Genomic DNA, 21,645 nt, shown 5'->3' with positions numbered 1-21,645 from the left:
CTTTTTCTACAGAAGAAAATATAACATTCATCTATGAACTACAGCAATTGTTAATAATTTGACAGTTTTTTGTTAGAATTTTCTTTGCAATGCTTGTTTTTAATATACAGTGAGCTATGCCTCCTGACTTTTTCTCTTTGTTTCTGAAAAATTGAATTCCTACAGAATTTAATGTTTAACTTTTGGGTTCCAGAGATTATATAATAAGTTCCTTAGAAAACCTTGGAACAAAATTTATTTAAGTTCTTCTAAGTTTTCAAGTCTCTAGAAATAAAAGCCAGCAAGAACTTAGTTTAAAAGAAATCAGCCAAATTTGTTTAAAAAGCCATAGATAAACATCAACTTTAACAAAATGACTCACTGGGAGTTTTTAATTTGTTTGTTTGTTTGAGTTTAATTTAGAAATAGTGACCTTCCAACTACTTAAAAATTGTTTCCATAGGGAGCAATGAGACATTGAGGATAAAGAGCTGTTCAACAGCCAATTTAAACAATGCAAAATGGAAGATAGAGCCAAATTCATACACTTGAGCATAAAAACATAAATTTGCCTACTAAGAAACTACATGCAAATTCTTCAATTTTTGTGTGGAGCTCAGATCCTTTCTATGATCTTAGTATTAAACTCTTTCCAGATCACATTTTTTCCCCCCTCAATCCTGTTTTTTTTTTTCCATTCTTTATTCTGCTTTGCTTCCAATGCAGGAACTCACTTTTACCTCTGGACCCTCAGTTCAGCATTTTATATCCCTGAAAATGGCTTTGATTCTGTACAACAAATGTATGGCTTTTGACCACTCTTTGGGTGTATTTACATCTAGCTGTAATAGTTTTTCTTTACTTTCAACTACTAGATAGAGGCCAGGGAAATCATATATGTATGGAGAAATTCTTTTAAAATCTTTTCTAAAAGACACTAAACTTCCATTAAGTATTAGAAATGCAGTAAACAAAATGTACCTTTTGAAGAAAATATTTTGGATTCATGAAAGTTGTATCTTTAGTACTTAGAATAGTGCCTGACAAATATCAAGCATTTAATAAATTGAGTGAGTGATTTTAAAGAATACTTACACAATTCAATGTTTTCAGGCAGAATAAAGATGTCAAAACTATTCCTTTTGGAAGAGAATAAAAGAAATATTATTTAATCAGAAATCATTCCTTAGGGCAATGTAGGGGGAAAAACATGTTTTAGACCATCAAAGGATATTGTTGGAAGAGAAAAAAATGAAACAATTAGGTTCATCTCCTTTTTGCTATTATTTTAGTTCCTTTGATGCTCTAGAAGGAATTCAATATATGTTCCAGAAGACATCTTAAGTGGTCAAGGAAAGTGCTTTTTAAAATTGGCAGACATTCTCATATTTGATGTGAATTGAAATTTTAGGTGCTTTTGAAAGAAAAAGGAGTCTTTTGTGGGCCTAGCTGTAAAATTCAGTGGAAAGGATGACTTTTTCTTATTTTAGCTGCTTAAATCTTTTTACTAAACCTTGCACACATATTGATTATTCAGGGTTTAATTCCTTTTCTTTTTCTGAATGAACTCCCACAACTTTGCTAATCTATGCCCATCTCTGCTTCTAAGATCTTATTCAAATCTCATATCAAAAATGTCTTTTGTAACTAATCACACATTGTGAGTTTGTCTTCCTTCAGCACTGAAAAACAAACCTTTATAGCATTGTCATGTATATAATTCCTTCCCTAGAGTTTTAAGTAATTATGTGCCATAACTATGAGTAGAATCTAATCTTATTGAAGGCAGTGACTGTCTTCCAATGTATCAAAATTTAACTTGGTGCATGATGACAAATATTGATCTTCTGGGTCCTTTGGAAATTGGTACTTGGTGAAAATGAAGATCATGTAAAGCTCTAAATTCACCTCTAAACAAAAATATGTAATGAGTGTTTTATTTTTTAATGTCCTTTTCCATAATTTTTGCCATTCCCTGGGATTAATTGGAGATCATAGAATCCAGAAGGTTAGCCAAGCTATAAATGATAATATTGTCCACTTCAAATAGAATGACATCCTACCTTCCTTTCCAGCTAGCAGGAAGGAGGGGTCCCAGATTCAGATAGTAGTGAAGAGGTATGAGTTGAGTTCATTTTGCAGAATGATGATTTTCTGAAGATCTTTTGATTTAGTCATGGATTCTTTCTGAAAAGAACACCGCATTATACTGAGTTACCAAAGTAGAAAACTCTTTTTCATGAGGCTGTTCTACAGCATTGTATTTCTATTATATTTAGATAGACCTATCCCATATAAGATATGTAGGTTTATATGTAAGATAGAATGTCTTTGAAAGATGACTAAATGTATGTAGATATAGCTTGTGGATGGTATGATCTGACGACTTCATTCCTCTTGAGTTGAGAAGAATCTAGAGCTCTGCTTGCATGTTCAGCATGCTATCGGGGGGGGAAGGGACAGGCAGATTCTAGAATAATATAAGTATGGGTGTTCTTTTGTCCAGTCCCTAAGAAAAATATAAGGCTAGAATCTTATATATATATATATATATATATATATGTGTGTGTGTGTGTGTGTGTGTGTGTGTGTGTGTGTGTGTGTATATATATATATATACACACACACACACACATATATATATATACACACACCCACCCACATCCACCCACACCCACATACACACATACACATATATGTATATGTACATATACATATATGTACGTGTATATACACATACACATATGCATATATATGTATATGTACATATACATATATGTATATGTATGTGTACACACACATATATTATATATATACACACACACACAGACACACACACATACACACACACACACACACACACACACACACACATATATATATACATATGTTCTCCTCTCAAGTGTCTTTGATGAAGGGGCATGATGTTTTGGGATTCAGAAGGAAAGCAGCTTCCATGATTGCACTTAAAAAGGAAAGAATCTTTAACTTCTACTCACTAGCTGAACTCCTTTCCAACAATTGTTGGTTACCCAAGGGATCATCACAAATAACAAAAAATGAGCAAACCCATTTAATCAAGCAAAATAGCAAACAGAAACTGGAATTCCATAGAATAGAATATATAAGATAATGAACAAGAGTGAATTAAGTCATCAGTTGGTAGTTTATGTCAAATCAGCTTAAAGGACTTGACTTCTACTTTGAATTCAGTCTGATCCTTTTTAGGGAGGTGTGCTAGCACCTGAAGTTCTCTCCCATCATGAATATCTTTCAGAAAGAGTCTGGAACCAAATGTAGCTCTCCCTGAGGAACCTCTGTCTTGCTCCAACCAATTCCAGGGTCTTTACAATGCTTATTAGAAGAAAAGCTTTTGGTTTGAGTGTTAGTCAGGGGCTTTGAAAAAGTAGCAACATTTTATTGGACTTAATCTAATTTTTTTTAGTTTTTATTTTATGGGGAAAAACAAGCATTTCTGTAACAGTACAATAAAAAAGATGACTGCATGTAAAACAGCAAATTTTCTATGCACAACGTGCTATTATTTTCAAATATACAACAAAATTATCATGCACTTTTCTTTATCCTTTTTTTCTTCCTTCTTTCCATCCCTCCCTAGGGATGACTACAACTACACACACACACACACACACACACACACACACACACACACACACACACACTATGCATACTTCTGTTTGTCAGTTCTTTCTCCAAATGCATTAGCATCTTTATTTATATGTTCTTTATAGATAATTTGGGTATTTATAACAGACAAAATAACTATACTTGCTCAAAGTTGCTCTTAAAACAATATTGCTGTTATTGTATATAATGTTTTCGTGGTTTTGTTCAGTTCACTATTATTTCACGTAAGTATTCCCAAGTTTTTCTAAAATCATTGAACATCATCATTATATATACAGTATATATGATATAATACAGTATATAATACAGATTACATCACAATCATATATCACACCTTGCTCAATTAATAGGCATCCCTGCAATTTCTAGTTTTTTGCCATAACAAAGAGAGTTGCTATAAATATTTTAGAATATGAGTTTTTTTTTTCTTTTCCCTAATCAGCTTTGGAAATAAATCAAGTAGATGCATTGATGAATTAAAAGGCATAAGTAATTTAATAACTGTTTGGGGGCATAATTCCAGATTGCTCCTCCAAATAGTTGGATCAATTCACAATTCCACAAATAATGAATTATTGTCCCAATTTTTCCATATGTCACTTTCCCCTTCTATCATTTTATCCAATCTGGTAGGAGCAAAATGATATCTCAATATAGTTTAAATCTTCATTTTTCTAATCAATAATGGTTTAGAGCATTTTTTTTTCTATAAGCCTATACATTGTTTATATTTCTTTATTCAAAAACTGCCTGTTTATATCCTTTGACTACTTATCTATGACTTTTATTCTTATAGATTTAACAAAGTTCTTTATTTATTTGAGATATGAGTCAGTCTTTACCTCGTTTATTCATCAATTGCTTATTCAGAAGTCTGATAAATAATATGTTCCATGTTCTAATTTTCTTGTAATATTTCTCTTTACATCTAAGTAATATAATAATTTTGAACTTATCTTGGTAAGTATTATGAGATATTGGTCCATGCCCAGTTTTTTCCTTACCGCTTTCTACTTTTCTCAACAATTTTTATCAATGAATTATCATTCCCAAATCTTACATCTTTACACTTGTCAAATACAAAGTTGTTATGTTTATTTACTGCTGTAAAATGTGTCTACTCTGTTTCACTCATTGTATTCATTCTCTTTCTTGGCCAATGCCAGAGAGTTTTTATCATTACTGCCTTATAATATAGTTTAAGATCTAGTATTGCTAAACCTCCTTTCTTTATCTATTTTTTTCATTATTTACTTTACTATTCTTGACTTACTATTTTTCCAAATGAATTGTTATTATTTTTTCTAATTCAGTAAATTTTTTTTAGTAATTTAATTAGCATGGAATTTAATATGTAAGTTGGTTTAGGAAAATTATTATTTTTATTATATTGATACTGCTTGTTCATAAACAATATTTCTCCAGTTATTTAAAATTCATTTTATTTTTATAACATTCAAAATAATTTTAGCTATATCATTTCCATTTTTATTCTGACAGGTGTACTTCCAGGTCTTTTGTAGTGTCTAGAGTTGTGTTAAATGGGGTATTTTTTAAAAACTATTTATTCTTGTAGCACTTTTTTTTTTTTGATGAGATATAGGAATGCTAATGATTTATCTGGATTTACTTTATATCCTGCTACTTTGTTAAAATTATTGTTTCACTAACTTTTTACTTGAATCTTTCATTCCCCCCCCAATAATGTCATCATATTATTTGAAAAAAGTTTCATTACCTCATTCCCTGTTTTGATTCCTTTGATTACTTTTTCTGCTCTTATTGCTATTTCTAAGATTTCCAATAAAATGGATGACAATGGAATATATTGGTGGACAGTTGGCCTCCTATTTTACTATCCCAGTATCCTGGGATATCCTATCCCAGTAAAATCTGAGAAGATTTCATTTCCATTACAAAGAATGCTTTCTTATGGTTTTAGATAAATGCTTTTTAACAATTGAAGAAACAAATGCTTTTTTGCCAACACTTTCATGCTTATAATAGAAATGAGTGCTTAACTTTATCAAAAGCTTTTTCTGGATCTATTGGTTTCTAAAAATTTTTATTATTAAAGTAATCAATTGTGTTAACCATTTTACTTACATTAAACCATCCTTGTATTCTTGGTATAACTCGCACGGGATAATAATGTATAATATTTATAAAATATTGTTGTAATCTTTTAGCTAATATTTTATTTAGGATTTTTGAATCATATTTATTAATGAAATTGATTTATATATTTTTTCTGTTTTTACTTTTCCTAATTTGTGCATCAGTGTCATATTTGTTTCATAAAATGAGTTTGGTAGAATTCCTTCTTCACTTATTATATTATTCTAAATACCATTTAATATTAGAATTAGTTGATCTTTATAAGTTTGATAGATTTCACTTGTAATCTGGTCCCGGTCCTTTTCTTTTAGGAAGCTCATTTACAGTTTGCTCAATCTCTTTTCTATAATAGACCTTTAGATATTATATTTCTTCTTCTGCTACTCTAGGCAATTTATATTTTTGTAAATGTTCTTCCATTTCACTTAAATTGTTAAATATGTTGGTGTCCTCCTCTCTTGTTCCTTTTTTCTTCCAACTGCATATCCTGCTCATTCTGTCAGCATGATGGAAAAATGATTTTATGGACTGTTGCTCTTTCCATGCCATCCAGCAGATCAGCATAATACAATAGACACAGCATAGAGGTAAACTTATGTCTGCTAAAAGATGGTATGAAGGCAAAACAGATTTCGTAGTATAGTTTCCAAATGAACAAAAGATATTTTATTTCTGGTAGGACAATTTGGCAAAGGTAAGTTGTGAGATATTTTTCCCATCTGGACTTTAATTTTGTCCTTATAAATAAATATAAGCAGTTGTTTGGGAAGTTGTGGACAGACATAGCTGGTTGTAGAGGTGTTTTGCTGGTAATCTTACCTCTCTCTCTCTAAGACACTTGCTTTCTATATGACCCTGGGCAAATCACTTAATCTATATTTGTCAATTCCCTGGAGAAGGAAATGGGAAACCACTCCCATATCTTTGCTAAGAAAACCCCATTGATAGTATTGTTATATATATTGCTATATAGTTCAAGTCACTAAGCATTGGACATGACTAAACAACTGAACAACAGCAACAGTTGTTTGGTAAGTAGTAGACAATCATACCTTGTTGTAGAAGTATTCTTCTGGTAATCATTTGTCTTTGTTTTATTTATTTTTTGGATTTTGTAAGAGCTTAGTAATTTAGTTGGGATTTCTGGGACTGAGAAAAAACTTTTGAAGACCTGAGAGACCAATTTTTCAAAAATCACCAAGTTTGGAGCAATTTGCTGCTTCTTCAAAGTTTTAATGTCTCAATTTGGGATATTATTACATATAGAGCTTTTGAATCTATATCAATAGATATTCCCTCAGTTCCTGATTATCCTGATTATTGTGATGAGTTGAATGATTAGGACTTATTTAGCAGGTGTAGTTTCCTTCCTCTTTGATATAATAAAGTGACAAATGATATGTTCTGGGCATAAAGGAATTGATATACTAAGACATTTGATTGCTTGATGAATATTACTAAAGAAAAAGGTTCCTACTATATACCAGACAGTAGGCATGATAAAGAAAGAGAAGAAAGCAAAGAATAGTCAACTGTGCAACTTGAACTTTAGAAGAGGAGATTCCAAAGAATTCATTCATGGAAAGACATGAAGGACAATATGGTGTAATACTCAGAGAACTGGCCTAGGCTTTGACAAGATCTGGGTTCTGTTTCCACCCTTCAGGCACTGAATATGAACTTGAACAAAGAACTTAATCTTGTGTATGCCAGGATTTTTTTTTTAAAAGAAGTTTCCACAATACACTGGAAAGAGCCCTAATTGTATAGAAAAAGAATTTGGGTTCAACTAGGCCTCTGATGCTTATAATCTGTGTGACCTTGGGCAAGCTACTTAACCTGAATGGACCTCAGTAAAATGTAAAGGAGATTAGATTAAGTGGGATCTATGGTACCTTCTACCTCTGGATCTGCAGTCTTATGGTGTTATGTGTGCATGGAATCCAATGAAACAAAATTTTCTAGGGGAAGTTGGGCTAAGAAAGTTGGAAAGTTTGGGAAAAAAATAAAATTTCATCCAAAATTATAGCTAGTAAATATTTCAGAACAGATTTTAATGCAGGGCTTTTTGATTGTGGGGTGTAGCATTCTGTCTACTTTACCATTTATCTGGCTTTAGCATCTTGAGGAATGAAAGAACCAATGTTAGACACAAGGAGAATATTTTTTAAATGAAGAAGTCCTTTATATAACAAGAAGGCTTATTGTTTTAATCATTTAGATGCTAAATCCTAACAAGGAGAATATTTTTTAAATGAAGAAGTCCTTTATATAACAAGAAGGCTTATTGTTTTAATCATTTAGATGCTAAATCCTAACAAGTACAACTTGGACTAAATTGATAGAAGACCTGTATTTTGATTCCAATAACAAATTAACCAGAAGAATATTAAGAGGTTTGTATTTGATAAACTAAATAACAATGTTATTTTAAGAATTGGCAACCTGATCTGTACTGTTCTCTGAAGGAAAAAGAGTGCCTCCTCATGATTGGTCATGGTTTGCTATCACTGAATCTGAGAGAGAAAACTAGATGTGTCAGACATTTAATTGAATGATTTTAACTCAAGTGATAAGTTCAGGGAAAGTAGGAGTATGAGAAGGATTGTTCATTTTGTTAGAAGATCAGTAATGAGGAGCTAGCCTGCTAGTCTCCAAGTGCAAGACTCCTTCAGGCAATGCATACCATGCTTTTAAGGTTTATTTGTAGTGAAACTAGAAATGATTGTTCTGGGGAAAATTCACTTAAGTTAGGGGTACCAAGTGTTGGTGTAGAAAACTACCTGATTCTAGAGAGTCAGACCAGGCTCCCTACAGGAGTTCAGGGAAAAGATGAGCCCTGGGAGAGAAGTTCTACAGAGACAGGAGCATGGAGCCAATTTTAGAATAGTTGGAAGATGGTAGAGGGCTGGGAGGCCAGGAACAATGATGTTTTCAGGAAGAGAATGTATCCAATAGGGAGGGAAACATCCTTCCCCCTTTATGTCAGCACATCAGGACAAAGTCTTTTTTATCCTGTGATAGTTACAGATCTATAGATAGATGGTAATCAAGTAACTACATAATTATAAAAACATTATATAGTTAAATATTATGAAACAAGAGAAAAACAAATCAGATACATTTTGAAATGTGAATTAAAAGTGTGAAAAAATAAATTGGACAAAAATGAATTAAAAGATTGAATATATTTCAGTTAGGGAAGGGGAAAAAAGACAAGGATGAGAGAGAGAAGTATGAGCTTCAGAGCACATATTAAAAAAAATCACAAAAAGACATTAGGAACAGAAATGCAATGTAGAAACTGTGAGAAAAGGCACGGCAAGAGAAACCAAAGTTTAAAAAATAATTTGGAATGAAACAGAATTCTTGATTTAATAGTCTGACTAAGAAGAATAATGTTCAATTCTTGAATTTCTCAGGAAGCATTTGCAAGTACCAGAAATCAGAAGGAGGCAGGAAACTTTCCCCTACAGCATAACCAATTTCCTAGGAAAAAAAGCAGGAGGATAGGTCGGGACATCCAGCCAAGATGGCAGAGAGGACACACACATCTACTTAAGCTCTGCCTTTTCTCTCAGAATAATTTATTTCATGACAAGCCTCAGAATTAGTGCTTGACTGAAAAAACCACGAATAATTACCAAGAGAAGATATCCTTGAAATTTGCCACAAAAGGTTTGTTTTTGCTCATGGGTGAGGACAGCTAGATTGGGCACAAACTGAAGGCAGGTAGCAGAAGCACAGCCTACAGAGTAAAGCACGCAGCTTACAGCTGAGCAGACCAGAGTAAGGTGGGGTGTGATCTCAGCCGTTTCTGCAGGGAGAGCTTTACTACAGTATTGGCTACTTTGCCCTGATAGCAAGCCAGTAGACAAGCAGAGAAGCTATAAACACAGGGGGTAAAGATTATAACTCTGAAAAGCTAGAGTCTCTTGGGACCTGGCCACACCCACCTGAAGTGCCTCAGCACACTCTCAGAGTCTCAGAGTCTCAGAGCACTGACTCAGCACAGCCATTGTTGTTCTGCTAGTGCCTCACTGCTGCCCCCTGCAGTCTGTACAGGAATCTCGGTAATACCATCCAGCCCTCCCCCACCCCCCAAAAAAACAGACTGCATTTGTTTTTCTTTTTAGTTTGTTTTCTTTGATTCTTCTTTGACAAAATGAGCAAAAAAAAAAAAAAACCACCTCTAACTATTGATAGCTTCTATATGGATAGAGAGAAGACTTTAAACCCTGAGGAGACTAAAAACAGACTGTCTCCAGATGAATGCACAAAGGGGGATATGATCTGGTCCTTAACACACAAGACTCTCATGGAAGAAATTAAAAAGACTCTCACAAGAGAGCTAGAAGAAAAATGGGAAAAGGAAAGGGAAGCTTGGCAAGAGAGTCTAGATAAGTCATACCACTCATTTAAAGACAGAGTGGATAAAGAAATCAAATCCTTGAAAACCAGAATTAGTGAGTTGGAAAAAAGAAAATAACTCTTTAAAAAATAAAATTGGCAGAATGAAAAAAAATTACATTGAACAAAACAACTCACTTAGAAACTCAATTGGACAATTAGAAAAAGATATAAAAAAGTGAGCAAAGAAAATAACTCATTAAAAATCAGAATTGAACAAATGGAAATGAATGACTTGAGAAGACACCAAGAATCAGTCAAGCAAAACCAAAAAAATAAAACAATGGGAAAAAATGTCAAATACCTTCTTGGGAAAACAACAGACCTGGAAAATAGATCTAGGAGAGACAATCTGAGGATTATTGGACTCCCTGAAAAATATGATGAAAAAAAGAGCCTGGACACTATTTTCCAGGAAATTATCAAAGAGAACTGCCCAGATGTTATAGAAACAGAGGGTAAAATAGACATTGAAAGAATTCATCAATCACCTATTTATTAAAGGGACTCTAAAATCAAAATTCCAAGAAATATAGTGGCCAAATGCCAGACCTATCAGACAAAGAAAAAAATACTGCAAGCTGCTAGAAAAAATCAATTTAAATACAGAGGAGCCACAATAAGGATTACTCAGGATCTAGCAGCATCCACATTAAAGGATTGAAGGGCCTGGAATCTGATATTCCAAAAAGCTAAAGAACGTGGTATGCAGCCAAAAATAACTTACCCAGCCAAAATGAGCATCTTTTTGCAGGGAAGAAGATGGACAGTCAATGAAATAAGTGAATTTCATCTATTTTTGATGAAAAAACCAGAACTAAAAAAAAGTTTGATCTACAAATATAGAACTCAAGAGAAAACTAAAAAGGTAAAAAGAAATTTTGAGAACTATGTTTCTGCTATAAAGATATATAAAGAATACATGTATACTTTGTTCTAGAAACTAGAGGTAGAAAGGAAATTGTACCAGGAAAAGGGTAAAGTGGAGGTACTACATTTCACAAAGAGGCAAAGGAAACATTATATCTGAAAGAAAGAATGGGGGGGGATGAATATAATGTGTAGCTTTACTGCCATCAGTATTGGCTTAAAGAGAAAAATATTAGACATAATCAATTTATGGTGAAACTTCTCCCACCTCATTGAAAAGTGGGAGGGGAAAAATGAAAAGGGAAGGAGTAAGCTAAGCAGAAAGGAATACAGAAATTGTGAGTAAAAGGGGTAAGATAGGGGGAGGAACTCTAAGGTGAGGGGAAGGATGCTAAAAAGGAGGGCTGTGAGAAGCAAGTGGTGCTCACAAGTTTAATACTGGGGAGGGGCATAAGGGGGAAGGAAAGGAGAAAAGCATAAGCAGGGGTTAACAAGATGGCAAGTAATACAGAATTGATAATTTTAACCATAAATGTGAATGCAGTAAAAAGAGGAAGTGGTTAGCAGACTGGATTAAAAGCCAGAATCCTACAATACATTGTTTATAGGAAACACACTTAAAGCAGGGTGATACATACAGAGTAAAAGTAAAAGGTTAGCGCAGAACCTACTATGCTTCAGGTGAAGTCAAAAAAGCAGGGGTAGCCATCCTGATCTCAGGTCAAGCAAAAGTAAAACTTGATCTAATTAAAAGAGATAAAGAAGGGCACTATATCTTGCTAAAGAGTACCATAGATAATGAAGCAATACCAATATGAAACATATATGCACCAAATGGTGTAGCATCTAAATTCTTAAAAGAGAAATTAAGAGAACTGCAAGAAGAAATAGACAGCAAAACTATAATAGTGGGAGATCTCAACTTTGCACCCTCAGAATTAGATAAATCAAACCACAAAATAAATAAGAAAGAAATCAAAGAGGTAAATAGAATATTATAAAAGTTAGATATGATAGATTTTTGGAGAAAACTAAATGGAGACAAAAAGGAATACACTTTCTTCTCAGCAGTTCATGGAACCTATACAAAAATTGACCATATCTTAGGGCACAAAAACCTCAAATTCAAACGCAATAAGGCAGAAATGGTAAATGCATCCTTTTCAGACCATGATGCAATGAAAATTACATTTAAAAAAGCCAGGGGAAAATAGAACAAAAAATACTTGGAAACTAAACAATCCCATACTAAAGAATAATTGGGTGAAACAGCAAATCATAGACATAATAACTTCACCCAAGAAAATGACAATAATGAGACATCTTACCAAAATGTGTGGGATGCAGCCAAAGCAGTAATAAGGGGAAATTTCATATCTCTAGAAGCCTACCTGCATAAAATAGAGTAAGAAAAGGTTAATGAATTGGGCTTGCAACTAAAAATGCTGAAAAAGGAACAAATTAAAAACCCCTAGTCAAACAGTAAACTTGAAATTCTAAAAATAAAAGGAGAGCTCAATAAAATTGAAAGTAAAACAAACTATTGAATTAAGAAAACTAAGAGTTGGTTCTATTAAAAAAACAACAAAAAAGATAAACCCTTAGTAAATCTGATTAAAAAAAGGAATGAGGAAAATCAAATTGTTAGTCTTAAAAATGAAAAGGGAGAATTTGTCACTAATGAAGAGGAAATTAGAGCAATAATTAACAATTACTTTGCCCAGGTTTATGCCAATAAATTCATTAACTTAAATGAAATGGAAGAATACTTTCAAAAATATAGCTTGCCCAGATTAATAGAGGAAGAAGTAAATTGGTTAAACAGTCCCATCTTAGAAAAAGAACTAGAACAAGCTATTAATCAACTCCCTAAGAAAAAATCCCCAGGACCAGATGGACTTACCTGTGAATTCTACCAAACATTTAAAGAACAATTAACTTCAATGCTATATAAACTATTTGAAAAAATAGGGATTGAAGGAGTCCTACTAAATTCCTTTTATGACATAGATATGGTACTGATACCTAAACTAGGTAGGTTGAAAACAGAGAAAGAAAATTATAGACAATCTCCCTAATGAATATTGATGCTAAAATCTTAAATAAAATATTAGCAAAAAGATTACAGAAAATCATTCCCAGGATAATACACTTATATTTATACAAGTAGGATTTATACCAGGAATGCAGGGCTGATTCAATATTAGGAAAACTATTAGCATAATTGACTATATCAATGACCAAATTAGCAAAAACCATATGATCATCTTAATAGATGCAGAAAAAGCATTTGATAAAATCCAATATCCATTCCTAATAAAAACACTTGAGAATATAGGAATAAATGGACTTTTCTGTAAAATAGTCAGGAGCATATATTTAAAACCGTCAGTAAACATCATATGTAATGGGGAAAAACTGGAACCATTCCCAGTAAGATCAGGAGTGAAACAAGGTTGCACACTATCACCATTATTCAATATTGTATTAGAAACGCTAGCCTTGGCAATAAAAGTTGAGAAAGAGATTAAAGAAATTAGAGTAAATAATGAGGAAACCAAATTATCACTTTTTGCAGATGATATGATGGTATATTTAGAGAACCCCAGAGATTCTACTAAAAAGCTATTAGAAATAATTCACAACTTTAGCAAAGTTGCAGGATCCAAAATAAATCCACATAAATCCTCAGCATTTTTATATATCACCAACAAAATCCAACAGCAAAAGATACAAAGAGAAATTCCATTCAAAACAATTGTTGATAGCATAAAATATTTGGGAATCTATTTACCAAAGGAAAGTCAGTATATTAGCAAAATTACAAAATACTTTTCACACAAATAAAGTCAGATTTAAATAATTAGAAAAATATTAAGTGCTCTTGGATAGGCTGAGTGAATATAATAAAGATGACAATACTCCCTAAACTAATCTATTTATTTACTGCTATACCAATCAGACTCCCCAGAAACTATTTTAATGACTTAGAAAAAAATAACAACAAAATTCATATGGAAGAACAAAAGGTCAAGAATTTCAAGGGAATTAATGAAAAAAAAAATCAAATGAAGCTGGCCTATCTGTACCTGATCTAAAACTATATTATAAAGCAGCAGTCACCAAAACCATTTGGTATTGGCTAAAAAATAAATTAGTTGATCAGTGGAATAGGTTAGGTTCATAGGACAAAATAGTCAATAATTATATCAGTCTAATGTTTGACAAACCAAAGATCCCAACTTTTGCGATAAGAATTCATTATTTGACAAAAACTGCTGGGAAAACTGGAAATTAGTATGGCAGAAATTAGGCATGGACCCACACTTAACATCGTACACCAAGATAAGATCAAATGGGTCCGTGATTTAGGCATAAAGAATGAAATTATAAATAAATTAGAGGAACATAGGATAGTTTACCTCTCAGACTCATGGAGGAGGAAGAAATTTGTGACCAAAGAACTAGAGATCATTATTGATCACAAAATGGAAAATTTTGATTATATCAAATCAAAAAGCCTTTATACAAACAAAACTAATGTAAACAAGATTAGAAGGGAAGAAACAAACTGGGAAAATGTTTTTACAGTTAAAGGTTCTGATAAAGGTCTCATTTCCAAAATATATAGAGAATTGACTCTAATTTATAAGAAATCAAGCCATTCTCCAATTGATAAATGGTCAAAGGATATGAACAGACAATTATCAGATGATGAAATTGAAACTATTTCCACTCATATGAAAGAGTGCTCCAAATAACTAAATCAGAGAATCAGAGAAATGCAAATTAAGACAACTCTGAGATACTACTACACACCTGTCAGATTGGCTAAGATGACAGGAAAAAATAATGATGAATGTTGGAGGGGATGCAGGGAAACTGGTACACTGATGCATTGTTGGTGGAATTGTGAACACATCCAGCCATTCTGGAGAGCAATCTGGCATTATGCCACAAAAGTTATCAATCTGTGTATACCTTTTGATCCAGCAGTGTTACTACTCGGCTTATATCCCAAAGACATACTAAAGAAGGGAAAGGAACCTGTATGTGCCAAAATGTTTGTGGCAGCCCTGGAAAATGAATGGATGCCCATCAATTGGAGAATGGTTGGGTAAATTGTGGTATATGAATATTATGGAATATTATTGTTCTGTAAGAAATGACCAGCAGGATGAATACAGAGAGACTTGGAAAGATTTATATGAATTGATGCTGAGTGTAATGAGCAGAACCAGGAGATCATTATACACTTCAACAACAATACTGTATGAGGATGTATCCTGATGGAAATGGATATCTTCAACAAAGAGAAAATCTAATTCAGTTCCAATTGATCAATGATGGACAGAATCAGCTACACCCAGAGAAGGAACATTGGGAAATGAGTGTGAACTGTTTGCATTTTTGTTTTTCTTTTCAGGTTATTTTTACCTTCTGAATCCAATTCTTCCTGTGCAACAAGAGAATTGTTCGGTTCTGTACACATATATTGTATCTAGGATATACTATAACATATTTAACATGTATAAGACTGCCTGCCATCTAGGGGAGGAGGTGGAGGGAGGAAAGGGAACAGTTGGAACAGAAGTGAATGCAAAGGATAATGCTGTAAAAAAAATTATCTATGCATATGTACTGTCAATAAAAAGTTATTTTTTTTTAAAAAGAAAAAAAGCAGGAGAAGAAATTAGAAAATTATCTAGAAGTGAAGAGCTATTAAGAGAATTGATCCTTTCGGAGAAATGGTGGTTTCTTTCTTATAGAAAATTATTTTGAAAATTGGCATGTGTTTTGTAGAGTTGATTTGGAGAAAGGAAAGGAAAATGTTAAAAAGAAATTAAAAACAGGCATAAAGACACCCATCTATAAATAGTAATTAACAAGAAGTAAATTTTAAGGAGGGAATGTACAGATAGCGATCTTCTAAGTAAATGAGAGAACTGAAGGTAGGTGTTATATTGGATAGAATGCTGAGGCTGGAGTCAGGAAGATGAGTTCAAATCCCATCTTTGACACTTACTAGTTGTGTGAACCTAGGCTCACTTGACATTGTTTGTCCTAGTTCCTTATCTATAAAATGAGCATAAGAATAACATTTACAAAGTTTTTGTAAAATCAGTAAGATAGTATTTTTAAAGTGTTCCAGGCACTGTGTAACATAGTCAGCCTGGAACATAGTCAGCACTTAATAAATGCTTTTTTTTTCTTTGTTTCTTTTCTGCCTAAAGGAAGCAAGTGCCTACATAGTAGAGAAACTAACTGAGAGATGGCTGAAATGTGGTACAGGGTCTAATAGTACTTACTGTATGCCTGGCATGTGGTAGGGGTATAAAGACAAAAATAAACATCCCTTTGTTGCTAAAATTATGAACTGATCCAGCCATTCTGGAAAGTAATTTCAAAGTATGTCCAAAGGGCTATAAAACTGTAAACATACCCTTTGATACAGCATTGCCACTACTGGGTTTGTAGCCCCAAGAGATCATAAAAGAAGAAAAATGACTCACATGTGCAAAAATGTTTGTAGCAGCTTTTTTGTGGTTTCAAGGAATTTGAAATTGAGTGGATGCTCATGAACTGGGCAACAGCTGAATAAGTTATAGCACACGAATGTAATAAAATACTGTTGTTCTATAAGAAATGATGAACAGGATGGTTTCAGAAAAGCTTGGAAAGACTTGCATGAACTGATGCTGAGTGAAATGAGCAGAACCAGAGAAACATTGAACACAGTAATAGTAAGATTGTGTGATCAATGATGATAGATTAGCTCTTCTCAGGAATGTAGTGATCCAAGACAGTTCCAAAGCATTTTGCATAGAAATTCCATCTACCTCCAGAGAAAGAACTATGGGGACTGAATGATGATCAAAGCATAGTATTTTCACTCTTTTTATTTTTTTATTTCTCATGGTTTTTCCCTTGTTTTCTGACTTTTCTTTCCAAATATGACTCATATAAAATATTAAATACTATTAAAATAAAAAATACAAAAGAATTAAGCTGTTGTGTGCCTACATGTTTTACAAGGTTGCATGTTCTGTGTTTTTATGTGTATACATATATATGTACATATATATGTATGTATTATATGTGTAAAATTTTGGATTGATTATTAATGTATTTTTATATACTATCATAGTTTGATTTCTGTTTTAAAGATGTCCAGTTATCTCTAATATCCAGAGGTGTTTTATGTTTAATTTGAGAACAAGCACAACATTCTTTCTGCCTTTGGAGTTGAACTTTACTTGGTTTCTTCTACAAAGAAAATTGTCTTTAGAATTCTTATTCCTTTCTGAGTCAAATTGGGAGCAGTTAGGTTTCCATACAATACTTTAAAAACATGACCTCTCATTGATTGATCTGGAAAGTCATTTTGAATAGGAAGGAAAATCATCCTGATGGCTTTATGTTTTTAATGGTTTGTAAAATCTCCCAGTGAGAATTCTTCATCTTTCTAATGAATTAGGGCTTGTAAACACGTTTCCAGCAAAATATCTTTTTTAATCTCTTCTGTCTTGGCAGACAGAAATGTGCCATTGCTTTATCCTATAAAGAGTATTGAAGACTGTTAAGGGGTCTGTTGAATTTTTTTTTTTTTGAGTTGCCGTATTTTCAGAAATACTAAATCAAGAGTATGAAGGAGGCTCTGAATGTTTCAAGGATGGACTCCACCCCCCAAACCCTTCCCCATCACTGAGCTGACATAATGGTTTATTTGCAATCCAAGTTGGATTCCTAGTGTGTTTGTGGGAGTCAAGACAGGCACCAATCAGTCTACACAAGACTGAGAAATTGCTTGTGTAGCTGGGGTCGTTATAGATAAGCAGACCATCCTATCTTCATAGTCTCTAGCAGTTCCCAAGGGAAAAGAAATTGACTTTTGCTATTACCTTATTCCTCCTCTTTGGGAGGGGTTTTGTCCCTTTCACAACATTATAGCACCTTTACTCCTCTTATTCCACATTATTTTAAGTGGAGATTTGAGTTTCTTCCTCTTTCCTTTGTCATACAATTATAAATGTGTAAACTTATGTACATATTGCAAATTCTTTAGATCTCACATGTATGTTCATTTCTCTTATAATGTTTTATATTATATATTATATATATATGTATAATGTTGTGCCATAGTTCCCTTTTGATGTCCTGACCTACTTTCCCTAATTGTCCTATTTAGTTACTGTGCCTCAGGTTGTAATCTTTCCCTCTTAATGTTTGATGAGATAAAAGTCTATCTCAGTTGCTCTGCCCCAAAACCCCAGGCTATAATCATTCCCTCTTAAATGGTTGATGAGATAAAGGTTTTATATCTTTAGGCTATAATCATTCCTTCTTAATGTTTGACAGGATAAAGGTCTATCCATTTTAGACATCATTAGAATATCAGTAACCTCTCCAGTACCTCCCTCCATTGTGTCATCCTAGGTGCCACCCTCCATTAAGTTATCCCCATCCAGGTACCTCCCCCATTATGTCATTGTTCTTGTTATCCTATAAAAATCTTGCTGTCACAATACTCAGGGCTGTATTCTTTGAGACGATAGTCTCGTTCAGCCCTGGGACCAACCATGGATCCATTTGGTCCCAGTATATCTCTCCATTTAATAAATTATTACATTGTTCTCTAATCTCTGATTTGCTCAGTTTCTCCAGCATTACAATAATGGTTTTCATATGTCTCATGAATTGCCTGTTGACAAGAGAAACTAAAGCAAGATCAAAGGAAGGAATAGAATTGATCAGCTTTGGAGACATGTGAATGTAATATCTGGGGAACAGGAGACAGATCTGTAACTATATTAATGATAGACTTGTGATGCATTTTAATCTGATCCTCAGAAATATTCTTGTCATATAGATTAAAGAGCTTCATTTTATATAGGACACCTGTTGATTTCTTGGATTTGCATAGGTAATAACTTTGAATAAACAGGAATAAATGTTATTGTTTTCTTTTATTACACTGAAGGATGGTCCCATTCTTAGATGGAGTAAATAGTCACTTATAATATGATTTGAGGAATTCATGAAAACATAAAAACATACCTTTTCCTGATCTGTTACAGTATCTGAAATTCTTTTTATTTGCATCTTTGTGGTGACTCTACTATTACTATTAAGTAAAGGAGTCACATTTACACAATACAACTTGCATATTACTATAGTGTTAATATAGCAGTCCTATAATAATATAGATATGTTGAAGAGCAGCAAGTTACCAGTATGAACCACATAGGTCTCTAAAATCTGGTTATTCTTGGGTTAGTTTTTAGAAAAGAACCCAATTAGTAATCACTGACATATTAATATAAACTTATATATTAGCAAAGACAAATTAGGACTCAGAAGGGAGCAATTCAATAAAGAATTAAAAAAAATCCTGACAGATCAATTTTTTATGAGAAGATCCATTATATTGTAAGTTCCTTGAGGGCATGAATTTCCTTTTGCTTCTTTTTGTATGTTCAACATTTAGCACAGAACCTGAGGCATAGTAGACCTCTAATAAATGTTTTTGCTTGATTTATTAATGAGAAGAAGAAGGGGAGATCTAAAGTGGAAGGATTAGGTGAGGTTCTATCATGGGAAGAGTTGAGTAGTCAGTAGGCAATCTGAAAAAATGGGAGGGAAACAGGATGATGGAAATGTATGTGCTAAAAACAGAGATGGGGATGAAAATGGTGATAATGATGTGGGTTAAGAAAGGGGTGGAGTAGCAAAGATAAACCTCATCACCCTTGGGGCAAAATAATTCTTTGTTACCAGAATATGCAATAGTCCTAAACAAGAACATAAACCTTTCTTTCATTTCCAGGTTATCAATTGATAAGATGAGGAATCCTGGGAGAGTGGTAGTTTTCAGCATTTGTCATGGTTGTTGTTTTCTCCCCCTTACTCTTCTTGGGAATAGGTGTTCTGACTGATCAAATGAGAAATTTTATTTCCTATGACATTCTTTTTCAAACCTTAAAACATTATTTTAAAATTTAATTATTTAAATTATTTAAAATCATTATCATGAAAGTTGTGTCACTAGATTGTGCTAAAATCATCTGTCTAGGAGTCAAGGTGAAAAAAGAAACGGAAAGTCAGAATCAATCCTCTTCCTCTCCCTCTTTCTTTGGGTTTCTTTGAGTAAAACTTCAGGGAACTGGGTTCATAATCTTTCTCTTTCTGAAGAGTTCAGAATTTACTACACACCCAACTAAACAAATAAATAATGGATTCATGTAGTCAGAAGGGGCAACTCCCCCTCCCCCTCCCCGCCCCAAGCAACCTTTTCTTTCTCTCTCTCTCACCCTTTTATTTAAAATTCTGTTCTCATGAGTTTTATTTTTTTAAAACATCATCATATTATTAGACAAAATGAGTTTTAAAATATGCCCTCAACTAGAGTCTCTAACAATGGGTCAGGGATTGTTTTCTCAAGCCATGAGTTGGGAATAATGCTTTTTAGTTTATTTCCTTCTGTGTGGCTGGAACTACCAAAACCATGACACTCAGACCACAAACAAATGGAAGCAAGGAAATACATGTGTTAGGTTGACCACAGTTGTTTATGAGAGGTAAAACTAGGTCAGTTTTTTAAAAAGCCCAAACCAAAACCCAAACCTATTAACAAAAATCAGTTTATAGCAGAATAAAGAAACAGTTAAAAAAAATAGGTGTTAATGGCATCTAAAGGCTAAGGATTAAGGACAGTCAATTTCTCCCCATTCTTGCAAGGCATCTCGATTTGATTGTCTCTCATACCTGGAATGCTGTCTCTTTTTCTTCTCTGATTATTGTCCTCCACAATCTCTACTAAGTTCCAATTAAAATCTCATTTTGTATTGGAAGCCCTTCTCAACTACTTTTCATTTAAATGCCTCTTTTCTTTTAATCAAAAGAATTAAATCATGTGTACATTTAATATTTGCTCTGTATGTAGTTTGCTATTTGTTTGCACATTGTTTCTCCTATTAGATATGCCTAACAAATCATAGCCACTTCAATTTTTGATTGATTGAGTGAGGGCTTTGGGCAACCAGGTAGGCTGGTTCAATCAGAGAACTGAGAAATATCTGATAATGTTTATTGTCTTACCTTCTCATGGGCCTAGGAAGGGAAATCATTTCTTAGTTGTGGCCATTGGCAAGGCAGCTGTTGCTCTCTTCATGATTTTGTGCCATCCTAGGTGCTAAGGAAAGGAGAAAGTTTTGTCTCATTTGATTAACTAATACTTCCTTAGACACAAGAATTCTTTGTGTTCCTGACCCTCTTCTCTATAACTTCCTCTTCTCTTCAACTTTTTATAAATTCTAAGTCCCACCTTACTTCTCCATTTTATCTCAACCTGGTTATTAGACTGTTTATGTTTGTGTGCTGTAATTATATTTTCCAAGTGCCCAGTTGTCATTTAAAATATTTTCTCCAGCGAGATTTTTAAAACCAAACTTGCCTATGAACTGTTACATTGTCCTTATTATTATGTTAAGTATTAAGTATCAGGTCCCAGTCATTTTTCAGTCATGTCCAAGTCTTCATAACCCCCTTCAGGATTTTTTTCACAAAGATAATGGAATGGTTTGCCATTATCTTCTCTAGCTTATTTTACAGAAGAGGAAA

This window comes from Antechinus flavipes, chromosome 3 (genome assembly GCF_016432865.1).
Source record: "Antechinus flavipes isolate AdamAnt ecotype Samford, QLD, Australia chromosome 3, AdamAnt_v2, whole genome shotgun sequence".
Taxonomy (NCBI): Eukaryota; Metazoa; Chordata; class Mammalia; order Dasyuromorphia; family Dasyuridae; genus Antechinus; species Antechinus flavipes.
Note: the sequence above shows the minus strand (reverse complement) of the source record.